At 37.9% G+C, this 13,351-nt stretch overlaps 1 non-coding gene across 1 annotated transcript; it reads right to left on the bottom strand.

The window, feature by feature from the left end:
• Positions 1–12,864: 12,864 nt before the first annotated feature.
• LOC112745408 (small nucleolar RNA R71) lies at positions 12,865–12,972 on the bottom strand. Its single transcript, XR_003173339.1, has one exon. It is a non-coding gene; the product is annotated as a small nucleolar RNA R71 (small nucleolar RNA).
• Positions 12,973–13,351: the final 379 nt, after the last annotated feature.

Raw genomic sequence — 13,351 nt, 5'->3', positions numbered from 1 at the left:
TGTCACAGCTTTTGACTTTTGTTTTACAATCTTGTTGCAACGTTGGTCAATAGAAACCAGCTCGGAGGATTTTGGAAGACAGGCTCCAGACTCCGAGGCGTGTACCACAAATACCTTCGTGCACCTCGGCTAGCGCAAGATCGGCTTCTGATCTGCAAAGACATTTTAGTAAAGGACGAGAGAATCCTCGTTTATATAAGCAATTGTTATATATAGTAAAAAACGAAGCTTGTCGGCAAAAGTGTTGAATGTTTTCGACTTCGCCTGGCAAGATCCCTGTCCGAAGATAGTTTATGTATGGTGTTCTCCAATTTGCATCCTGTGTGACACTTAGAACTTCTGTTAATTATATACTGGGTTTAATTAGCATAGATTGGTGAAGGGAGGAATTATTTATTTGAGTGCTGGCGAGCTTAGATAGGATGTCAGCTCGGCTATTGTCCTCCCGAGGTATATGTTCAATGTCGCATTTATGAAATTTTGAAAGTAAGGTTTGAACAATTGCAAGATATTTGGATAATAAAGGGTCCTTTACCTGGTATAACTTGTTTACCTGCTGGACGATGAGCAGGAAATCACAGTATACCTTAAGCTCGGCAACATTGAGATCGGCAGCGAGTTTGAAGCCGACAATAAGAGCTTCATACTCACTCTGGTTGTTACTTGCCTTTAAGGAAAAGTGTAGCGATTGTTCGATGACATTACCATTTTCGTCGTCTAGTATGATTCGAGCTCCACACCCGTGTGGGTTAGAGGAGCCGTCTACATATAAATACCATTCGGTTGAATTTTCGGTTGCATCTGGGATTGTGAATTCGGCAAAGAAATCGGCCAAGAATTGAGATTTGATGGATGATCGGCCTTGGTATCTGATATCAAACTCAGAAAGTTCCACCAACCATTTTACTAGTCGGCCAGCTAGTTATGGTTTTTGAAGGACTTGTCGCAAAGGTTGATCTCTCCGAACATAGATGACATGACTTTGGAAATATGGCCGAAGTCTTCTTTCCGAGAAAACAAGAGCTAAAGCTAGCTTCTCAATGCTCGGATAGCAAAGTTCTGCATTCTGTAGTGTTTTGCTAGTGAAATAGATTAGCAATTGCTGCTTTTGCCTTTCTGTTAACTGTTGGACTTTTTTGCTAGTTTGTGGGCTTTTCGTATCCAAAACAGCTCGGCATTTTTCTGGATTTGCTTCAATGCCTCGGCGGGTGAGCATGAAGCCAAAGAATTTTCCACTTTAAACGCCAAAGGCGCACTTCTCGGGGTTTAACCGCATGTTGTATTTTCGGATTTAACCGAAGATTTCTACGAGGTTATCAAGATGGTTGTTGCCGATCTCCGTTTTGGTGACCATGTCATCAACATAGACTTCATGTTCCTGCTGATCTGTTGGGCGAATACCTTATCCATTAGGCGTTGATATGTTGCACCTGTATTCTTAAGGCCAAATGGCGTGACTTTGTGAAAGAACTAGAAGATTGATGGTTTAGAGGTTATAGTAAACTCTCGTTGCAAGTATAGTTACTAAACCAAGCAATCAACCTTTCTTACAAACGTTTTGGTTGTCACAAGTAACAAACCCCTAAATAAATTGATAACCGAAGTATTCAAACCTCGGGTCGTCTTCTCAAGGAACTGCAGGGAAGTATGTTCTTATTATTGGTTATGGAGGTTGTAAATTGGGATTTTGAGAATGAGGAGCGAATGGTTTAATTAGCAATTAAAGTAAATGAAGAACAAATAATTTAAATGGCAAGTAAAATAAATAGATGACTGTAAATAAACTTTTGGCAAGGTATGAGAAATTAGAGGTCCTATCCTAGCTATCCTTATCAATGATGATGAAAATTGAATCTTAATTCCACTTTGTTAACCTTTACTAAGGCAAAGGAAGGTCAAGGGATTAATTGGTTTGATTTTCGGATCCTATTTATTTCCTAAGAAAAGATTGGGATTATTGAAGTTGAATTTAATTAACAAAGATAACAATTATCAATCATGTTTGAGTTTGATAACTCCTGAGTTACTGATTTCTTAACCAAGACCAAAAGGAGAAAAGTAAATCTACTGGAATAAAAAATGTCTTCAGATGGGAATAACAATAATGTAAATAAAAGAAAGCAATAATAAACTGAAATACCTCAAATAACATTAACTCAAAGAGTAATCTGTAACATAGAAGAATTCATAAATTAAATTGCAAAAGTAAATAAAAGGGAATATTGAACCTGATAAAAAGAGATAATCCTGTAAGCGAATAAAATCCTAATTCTAAATCCTAATCCTAAAGAGAGGAGAGAGAGGAGAGAACCTTTCTCTAAACTAAATCTAAATCATGAAAACTAACTAAAGTGGAGACTCTCCTTGAATGGATGCATTTTCCCACTTCATAACCTCTGGTTTATGCCTTATGGACTTGGATTTGGGCCAATAAGGACTTCAGAATTCGCTATGAGCATTTTTTGCAATTTCTGGTGCGTGGCCTTTGTCACGCGTCCGCGTGGGTCACTCGGTCGCGTCATTCGGAGTTTTTCTTGTCACGCGGTCGCGTCAGTCATGCGACCGCGTCATATGTGTTTCGCTCGAGGCGCGCAGTCGCCTCAGTCATGCGGCCGCGTCAATGCCTTTTCGCGCTGGCATGCGGCCGCGTCGCCCATGCGATCGCGTGGCTGCCAGTTTCTTCAAAAACTCTGTTTTGTGCTTTCCTTCCATTTTTGTATGTTTCCTTTCCATCCTTTAAGTCATTCTTACCTTAGAAGATCTGAAACTACTCAACACACTAATCACAGCATCGAATGGAAATAAAGGTAATTAAAATAATTATTTTAAAGCATAGGAAACATGTTTTTCACATACATCACATAATAAGGAAGGAAAAGTAAAACCATGCAATTAATATGAATAAGTGGGTGAAGGATTGAATAAATCACTCAAACTAAGTATAAAATATATCATAAAATATGGGTTTATCAACCTCCCCACACTTAAACAATAGCATGTCCTCATGCTAAGTCCAAGAGTAATGTTAGGTTAAAGTGGTGGAATGCCATGCAATGCAATCTAATCTAAATACAACTACCTAGATGCATCATGCAATTCTAATTTTTATTCACTTGTATATAAAGCTTGCATGTAGTTGAATTAATTCACATTCTCAAGGAGTCATATATATATATATATCCAACCTTAGATAAAGTGCCTTTACAATTGAAATGGGAGAGAAAAACATTTTATAAACTTGTAAGACAATTAATAATTTCAGTAGAGATATATGTTAATGAGCTATTGAACCCTCACTGGATTTTGTGTTTACTCTCTAGTCACTCAGTGTTTATTGGGTTAATCACTCTATTCTTCTTTTTATTCTTACTTTCTATAACTTTGTTCTTCATCTAACCAATCAACAATTATAGAATATAGACATACCAAAAATCATGAGGTCTTCAGTTAAGGTTGTAATGGGGCCAAGGTAAAGGTAAGGGTATATGTATAAGGCTAAGTGAGCTAATAAGTGAATCCTTAGTTAGTCTAAGATCTCACCTAACATACATACTTTGTAAAGCAAAGCTTCTTTACCCATTTTCCTATATTTTCCTACTTTTGATGTTACATGCTTATGTTTCAATGTTTATTATTATTTTTTTTATCCTATGTGCATTGCTTTATTTCACATTTGGGGAATTCTTTTGTGTCCCCTTTATTCAACCACTGAAAAATAACATTTTTTTAATGCACATGGTAATTCAATTATTTTGATTTCACATGAGCATGCTTCCCAAAACTTTTATTTTGAATTATTTTATTTTTTTCAACTTTTCTACCTTTTGTTTTTATCATCCATGTTCCCAATAGGTTTCTCACACTTAAACAATTACACAATTTCTATCTTAAGCTAACCAAGGATTCAACTTGGGATTTTTATTTTGTTTTTCTGCTTAAGGCTAGTATTGTGGCTTATAGAATAAGAGGGGATTTAAAGGCTCAAGGGGGCTAACAAAGGTGATGTAAAGGGTAGGCTAATTTGGGATAAGTGAGCTAAAATTAAACAATGGCCTCAATCACTCTCTTAGTATGTATTTCTATTCTATAATCGGACATATAGATTGAAACAAAGTAAAGAACATCAGAATAAAAAAGAAGGGCGGAACACACAGGAATAAAATTTATGGTTTGAATATAACCATACAATTAAGCTCAAAACTCACAGGCTGTGTATTCTCTAACTCAAAAATCATTTATCAATTATGTATGTCACGCAAGTAAAATCAAAAGTTCCCATTATTCTCAATGTAAAACTTAAGGTGGCTTTAAAGTTCTAGTGTTTCTCCTTGATGAAATGTTGTTAAGTAACTAACATGTAATGCTATATATAAAAGTCGTGTGGATTGTTTCTTATTATGTTCAAGTTCCTAGTTTACTCCCTTTTTATATTTTTCAATTTAAACTAAGCTATCTTATGCTAAAAAGGGTAAACTATACTAATTAATCCACAATTTCTATAACTAATAAGTTAGAATTGTAACTAAACTAAATGGCTAAAATATGAACTAAAGTGCAAAATGCAGAAATAGAGTAAAAATACATAAAAATAGCAATATATAAGTTCTGAGAGAATAAAAATAAAAATAAAGAAAAAATACAGAAAAGTAGCAAAATAAAATAAAAAGAGTCTGTAGTGGTTCACCAAAAAAATGTACGCCAGAGATGGCGACCTCTCCACACTTAAAATGAAGCATCGTCCCTGATGCTCACTCAAGCAGGGTGTGAAGGGGTGTCATAACTGGAAGGACGGGTAGCTGGAGTCTCTGTGGTGGTGGTCTGAGGATCTGCCTGCTGCAGAGGAGGTGCTGACTGGATAGGGATCTCGGGGTCTACAGCCTGAATCTGAGGCGGAGCCTCCTGATCTGATGCGGCCTGCTCTGTGCCTGCCTGCACAGCCTCGCTCTGTGGATGGGTCTTTGCCTCGTGATCATCCGCCTCCTCCTCAGATGCCTCGGATGGTGTGTCAGGCTCTGAGGGGATGTCGCCAGATCGTATCATCAGCTTCAGGTGCTCATAGCGTCGCTTGTTGCGACACTCCATCTGGTCAAGCTGTCGAAACAGGCGGTGCACTAGATGATAGATGGGCTCTGGGGTAGGTGGAGGTGCAGTGGTGGTAGCAGGGGTAGCTATGGAGGAAGAGGGGTTTGGGGGGGGGGGGGGGGGGGCGAATGGTAGGGTTCGCGTGACTGGGGGGTTATAAATTTGAATCCACGCGATCGCCTGGGACACGCGGTCGCGTGGCTGGAGTGAAATGGGGGGTCGACGCGATCGCGTGAGTGGCGCGATCGCATGGGATAGCTAAAAGAGTGAATGACGCAATTGCCTGGGGCATGCGATCGCGTCGCTGGAAATTGTGCTAAACGCACGAATCCAGCATCGTTTCAGCGCAACTCTTTGTCTCCTTTAGGGGTGTTGTGCAATCCATGCGACGCGATCGCGTGGGCATTTTGTGCAAAACGCACAATGGCCGCACGATTCCAGCCTAACTTTCTGGACGTTGGATCTTTACGCCGATCTCCAGATCACGCGGCCGCGTGAATGACGCGGTCGCGTGGAAAGTTTTTTTCGCAACTTGACGCGATCGCATGAATGATGCGGTCACGTCGCGCACCCTTTTTTTTATGCAGGTATGCAATTATGCAGTATGCAGAATGCAATGATTAAGATGAATGCGATGCAAAACTCCAGGTTCAATATAATAAAATGAAATAAAACTTGAAAACAAATAAAACTAAATAATAAAAAAATTGAAAAAGGAACGATCATACCATGGTGGATTGTCTCCCACCTAGCACTTTTAGTTAAAGTCCTTAAGTTGGACATTGGATGAGCTTCCTGTTATGGTGGCTTATTTTTGAATTCATCCATAAATTTCCACCAATGCTTGGAATGCCAATAGCCTCCGGGGTCCCAAACTATGCATGTGAAGCTTTTGAGTAGCTTCAAATAGATTCTCAGGCTCCCAGGGTGACGATTGTCAGAATAGATTCCAGGATCCCAAACTTTGCTTTTAAATCCGCCTTCGTCTTGATCTATACTTTTCCATCTGGGCAGTTTAAAAATTAGATTCTTACCAGGATAACCAAACGTTTTCCGAGATCCATCCGATTGATCATGATGCCAATCCGTGCACTTCGAGTCGAAGCGTGGAACCTTATTGAACCTTGTGCACCAGCTCTGAGTACGAGCCATTTTCCTTTTACTCTTAAAGCCGCAGAGAGCTCTAAGCTGGCCATCTGTTTCAAGCAAACCATATTCAAGTGGAAAAACAGAGTTAAAGGTTAAGGATTGTACCCACTTGAAACTTGTATTGGGTGGTAATGGCCTTGGGATAGGTGGTTCCAGTGGTTCTGTGAGTTCTACTCCCTTGTGCTCTTCTGTGAATTTCTCCACTTCTTTGCAAGATTCTTCAAACATATCCATGTCCTGATCAAAGCCATCTATGTCTTCCTCATCACTTAAGTCATAGACTGGAGGTTGAGAGAAATCTACCTCCATATCATCTTCGTATTCACTTGGGAAAGATTCTTCGATCTCAGAGAATTCACTCGCGGATGCAAGCTCATTACTAGAAGAACTTGACTTGAGATTATCATTATCAAGGAGACTTGCTTCTTGGGTTATTCTGTCTAGTTCTTCATGAAAGACTTGCTCTGGGGATTGCGCACAATTTCCCTTAGCATCAATTGTAACATCCTTGACAGAATGCTCCACAACCTTGGATTCCCATGGAGGTTCAGCGTCTCCTAAGTCTTCAACCAACTTTTCTTCTTTAACAATGACAGCTTCCTCTACTTGTTCCAGGACGAAGCCATGCTCTGTCTTGTCCACTGGAGTTTCTAGTATCTCCTTCATGCTACGCTCTTCTTTAGATTGTCCACATGGGGTTGTGGGAGGTGCTTGAATATTCGAACGTCTAGAAGATAATAGACTTACTGCTTGCTCCAGTTGATGAAGGGTTGTTTGAAGTTGATCTACTGTTTCCTTGAGGCGAATCTCTGATTCTCGGGGTGATAGATTTGGATATGGTACATGGGGAAGTGGTGATGCTTGGGAGTAATTGGACTGGAATCGGGGTAGATGAGGATCATACGGTGGTGAATGGTGAAAAGGAGCTTGTGAGTGTGGTGGTTCGAAGTTGTGTTGAGAGGATGGTCTATAAGCACATGGTGGGGCTTGTGGGTAATTACAAGCTTGTCCACCATGTCTATTGGCTTGGTATACATTGTAGAATGGTCTTTGTCCATGATATCTTGGAGGGTGTTGTTGCCTAAAGGGTTGATCAGATCCTCTTGGCTCCATCCATCTTTGATTGTTCTGACCTTGATGCATGTTCCTGTTATAACTTCCATTCCTTTCAATAACATTAGAACCAAACTCAAAGCGAAAGGGGTGAGAATTCATAGTAGCTAATAGAAATAAAAAGGGGAAAATAAAGACAAATAAACAAGTAAAAGAAAAATATTTACAATAACCAATAATAAGGCACACGATTGCAGTTTCCCGGCAACGGCGCCATTTTGAAAGAACTAGAAGATTGATGGTTTAGAGGTTATAGTAAACTCTCGTTGCAAGTATAGTTACTAAACCAATCAATCAACCTTTCTTACAAACGTTTTGGTTGTCACAAGTAACAAACCTCTAAATAAATTGATAACCGAAGTATTCAAACCTCGGGTCGTCTTCTCAAGGAACTGCAGGGAAATATGTTCTTATTATTGGTTATGGAGGTTGTAAATTGGGGTTTTGAGAATGAGGAGCGAATGGTTTAATTAGCAATTAAAGTAAATGAAGAACAAGTAATTTAAATGGCAAGTAAAATAAATAGATGACTGTAAACAAACTTTTGGCAAGGTATGAGAAATTAGAGGTCCTATCCTAGCTATCCTTATCAATGGTGATGAAAATTGAATCTTAATTCCGCTTTGTTAACCTTTACTAAGGCAAAGGAAGGTCAAGGGATTAATTGGTTTGATCTTCGGATCCTATTTATTTCCTAAGAAAAGATTGGGATTATTGAAATTCAATTTAATTAACAAAGATAACAATTATCAATCATGTTTGAGTTTGATAACTCCTGAGTTACTGATTTCTTAACCAAGACCAAAAGGAGAAAAATAAATCTACTGGAATAAAAAATGTCTTCAGATGGGAATAATAATAATGTAAATAAAAGAAAGCAATAATAAATTGAAATACCTCAAATAACATTAATTCAAAGAGTAATCTGTAACATAGAAGAATTCATAAATTAAATTGCAAAAGTAAATAAAAGGGAATATTGAACCTGATAAAAAGAGATAATCCTGTAAGCGAATAAAATCCTAATTCTAAATCCTAATCCTAAAGATAGGAGAGAGAGGAGAGAATCTCTCTCTAAACTAAATCTAAATCATGAAAACTAACTAAAGTGGAGACTCTCCTTGAATGGATGCATTTCCCCACTTCATAACCTCTGGTCTATGCCTTATGGACTTGAATTTGGGCCAATAAAGGCTTCAGAATTTGCTATGAGCGTTTTCTGCAATTTCTGGTGCGTGGCTGATGAGCGGATAATTTATACGCTTTTTGGCATTGTTTTTAGTATGTTTTTAGTAGGATCTAGTTACTTTTAGGGATGTTTTCATTAGTTTTTATGTTAAATTCACATTTCTGGACTTTACTATGAGTTTGTGTATTTTTCTGTGATTTCAGGTATTTTCTGGCTGAAATTGAGGGACTTGAGCAGAAATCAGATTCAGAGGTTGAAGAAGGACTGCTGATGCTGTTGGATTCTGACCTCCCTGCACTCAAAGTGGATTTTCTGGAGCTACAGAACTCAAAATGGCGCGTTTCTAATTGCGTTGGATAGTGGACATCCAGGGCTTTCCAGCAATATATAATAGTCCATACTTTGGCCAAGAATAGAGGACATAAACTGGCGTTCAACGCCAGCTTTCTGCCCAAACCTGGCGTCCAGCGCCAGAAAAGGAGCCAAAACCAGAGTTGAACGCCCAAACTGGCACAAAAGCTGGCGTTCAACTCCAAGAAAGACCTCTACATGTGCAACACTCAAGCTCAGTCCAAACACACACCAAGTGGGCCCAGGAAGTGGATTTATGCATCAAATACTTACTCATGTAAACCCTAGTAGCTAGTTTATTATAAATAGGACCTTTTACTATTGTATTAGGCATCCTGGATTGTATTTTGATCCTGTGATCACGTTTTGGGGGCTGGCCATCTCGGCCATGCCTGGACCTTCACTTATGTATTTTCATACGGTAGAGTTTCTACACTCCATAGATTAAGGTGTGGAGCTCTGCTGTTCCTCAAAGATTAATGCAAAGTACTACTGTTTTCTATTCAATTCATCTTATTTCGCTTCTAAGATATCCATTCGCACCCAAGAACGTGATGAAGGTGATGATTATGTGTGACGCTCATCACCATTCTCCCCTATGAACACGTGCCTGACAAACACTTCCGTTCTACATGAAATAAGCTAGAATGAATATCTCTTAGATCTCCTAACCAGAATATTCATGGCGTAAGCTAGAATGATGGCGGCATTCAAGAGAATCCGGAAAGTCTAAACCTTGTCTGTGGTATTCCGAGTAGGATTCAATGATTGAATGACTGTGACGAGCTTCAAACTCGCGATTGTTGGGCGTTAGTGACAGACGCAAAAGGAGGGTGAATCCTATTCCAGCATGATCGAGAACCGACAGATGATTAGCCGTGCTGTGATAGAGCATGTGAGCATATTTTTCACTGAGAGGAGGGGATGTAGCCACTGACAACGGTGATGCCCTTGCATAAAGCCAGCCATGGAAAGGAGTAAGACTGATTGGATGAAGATAGCAGGAAAGCAGAGGTTCAAAGGAACGAAAGCATCTCCATTTGCTTATCTGAAATTCCTACCAATGAATTACATAAGTATCTCTATCCCTATTTTATTATATAATATTCGAAAACACCATTATCACTTTATATCTGCCTGAATGAGATTTACAAGGTGACCATAGCTTGCTTCATACCAACAATCTCCATGGGATTCGACCCTTACTCACGTAAGGTATTACTTGGACGACCCAGTGCACTTGCTGGTTAGTTGTATCGAAGTTGTGAACCATGGTATTGGCACCATGTTCTTGGCGCCATTGCCAGGGAAAGAAAGAGCCATGAATTTTACATAATTAAAGTGTAATCACGATTACGCGTACCAAGTTGCTCACGTTGCCATGGATTGTTCGAGCCTGGACATCACAATTTCGTGCACCAAGTTTTTGGCGCCGTTGCCGGGGAAAGAAAGAGCCATGAATTTTACATAATTAAAGTGTAATCACGATTACGCGTACCAAGTTTCTCACGTTGCCAGGGATTGTTCGAGCCTGGACATCACAATTTCGTGCACCAAGTTTTTGGCGCCGTTGCCGGGGATTGTTTGAGTTTGGACAACTGACGGTTCATCTTGTTGCTCAGATTAGGTAATCTTCTTTTTATTTTCTTTTCAAAAATTTTTCAAAAATATTTCAAAATTTTCTCACCTGTTTTCGAAAAAAAAATTTTAGATTCAAAATTTTTAAGAATGAATTCTAGTGTTTCATGAAGCATGTAAAGCCTGGCTGGCTGTAAAGCCATGTCTAAATTTATTTGGACTGAGGCTTGCAATTTGTTATCAAGAGCAATATACTCTGGTGTTAAATGCTGAAGCTTGGCTGGCCATTGGCCATGTCTAGTGTTTTGGACTGGAGCTTTCATTGAAAGCTTGGCTGGCTAGTGAGCCATGTCTAATTCCTGGACTGAAGCTTTAGACTAACATGGCAAGATTCCTGGAATTCATATTAAAAATTTTAGAATCCTTATTTTTCTTTCTTTCTAAATAATTTTCGAAAAATATAAAATAAAAATCCAAAAAAATTAGAAAATCATAAAAATCGAAAATATTTTTCCTGTTTCTTGTTTAAGTCTTGAGTCATGTTATAAGTTTGGTGTCAATTGCATGTGTATCTTGCATTTTTCGAAAATTCTCATGCATTCATGGTGTTCTTCATGATCTTCAAGTTGTTCTTGGTAAGTCTTCTTGTTTGATCTTGATGATTTTTTGTTTTGTGTCTTTTCTCGTTTTTCATATGCATTCTTGAATTCTTAGTGTCTAAGCATTAAAGAATTCTAAGTTTGGTGTCTTGCATGTTTTCTTTGCATTAAAAATTTTCAAAAATGTGTTCTTGATGTTCATCATGATCTTCATAGTGTTCTTGGTGTTCATCTTGACATTCATAGCATTCTTGCATGCATCACATGTTTTGATCTAAAAATTTCATGCATTGCATCATTTTTCCTGTTTTCCTCTCTCATCATAAAAATTCAAAAAAAAAACAAAAAAATTATCTTTCCCTTTTTCTCTCATCAAATTCAAAAATTTGAGTTGACTTTTTCAAAAATTTTTAAAATCAAGTTGTTTCTTATGAGTCAAATCAAATTTTCAATTTGAAAATCTTATCTTTTTCAAAATCTTTTTCAAAAATCAAATCTTTTTCAAAATTCTTAGTTATTTTCGAAAATTCCAAAAATATTTTTCAAAAAATCTTTTTTTTATTTTTATATCATAATTTTCGAAAATAACAATAACAATTAATGTTTTGATTCAAAAAATTTGAAGTTTGTTACTTGCTTGTTAAGAAAGATTCAAACTTTAAGTTCTAGAATCATATCTTGTGATTTCTTGTGAATCAAGTCATTAATTGTGATTTTAACAATAAAATCTTTTTCAAAACTAATTTCTAAAATATCTTCTTATCTTACCTTTTTCAAAAAGCTAATTTCAAAATATCTTTTCTAACTTCCTAACTTCTTATCTTTTCAAATTTGTTTCAACTAACTAACTAACTTTTTGTTTGTTTCTTATCTTTTTCAAAACCACCTAACTAACTCTCTCTCTCTAATTTTCGAAAATATCTCCCCCCCTTTTTCAAAAATTTCTTTTTAATTAACTAATTATTTTTATTTTTGATTTTAAAAAATTTTCGAAAAATACTAACATTTTTCAAAAACCATTTTCGAAAATCACTAACTCTTTTTCAAAAATATTTTTCGAAAATTCTCCCTCTCCCATCTAATTCTATTTATTTATTCATTTACTAACATCACATCTCACATCTCAACCCTCCTCACAGTTGTGTTTCTTCCATTACATTACATTCTTCATCTCCCCCTCTTTTCTTCCACTCACAAAGGGATCCCTATACAGTGGTACAAAGGGTCTCTATTATTATTATTTTTTCTGTGCCCTCTTCTTTGTCATATGAGCAGGAGCAAGGACAAGAACATTCTTGTTGAGGCAGATCCGGAACCTGAAAGGACTCTGAAGAGAAAATTAAGAGAAGCTAAATTACAACAATCCAGAAAAAAAACCTTTCAGAAATTTCCGAACAGGAAGAGGAGATGGCAGCCGAAAATAATAATAATGTAAGGAAGATGCTTGGTGACTTTACTGCACCTAATTCCAATTTACATGGAAGAAGCATCTCCATTCCTGCCATTGGAGCAAACAACTTTGAGCTGAAACCTCAATTAGTTTCTCTGATGCAGCAGAACTGCAAGTTTCATGGACTTCCATCTGAAGATCCTTTTCAGTTCTTAACTAAATTCTTGCAGATATGTGATACTGTTAAGACTAATGGAGTAGATCCTGAAGTCTACAGGCTCATGCTTTTCCCTTTTGCTGTAAGAGACAGAGCTAGATTATGGTTGGATTCTCAACCCAAAGACAGCCTGAACTCTTGGGATAAGCTGGTCACGGCTTTCTTAGCCAAGTACTTTCCTCCTCAAAAGCTGAGCAAGCTTAGAGCTGATGTTCAAACCTTCAGACAGAAAGAAGGTGAATCCCTCTATGAAGCTTGGGAAAGATACAAACAGTTGACCAAAAAGTGTCCTTCTGACATGCTTTCAGAATGGACCATCCTGGATATATTCTATGATGGTTTATCTGAGTTATCAAAGATGTCATTGGATACCTCTGCAGGTGGATCCATTCACCTAAAGAAAACGCCTACAAAAGCACAAGAACTCATTGACATGGTTGCTAATAACCAGTTCATGTACACTTCTGAAAGGAATCCTGTGAGCAATGGGACGCCTATGAAGAAGGGAGTTCTTGAAGTTGATACTCTGAATGCCATATTGGCTCAGAATAAAATATTGACTCGTCTAGTCAATATGATTTCTCAGAGTCTGAATGGAATGCAAGCTGTATCCAACAGTACTCAAGAGGCATCTTCTGAAGAAAAAGCTTATGATCCTGAGAACCCTGCAATGGCAGAGGTGA

Source organism: Arachis hypogaea, chromosome 14 (genome assembly GCF_003086295.3).
Source record: "Arachis hypogaea cultivar Tifrunner chromosome 14, arahy.Tifrunner.gnm2.J5K5, whole genome shotgun sequence".
In the NCBI taxonomy this organism is placed as follows: domain Eukaryota; kingdom Viridiplantae; phylum Streptophyta; class Magnoliopsida; order Fabales; family Fabaceae; genus Arachis; species Arachis hypogaea.
This window is presented reverse-complemented; position numbering and strand designations above follow the sequence as displayed.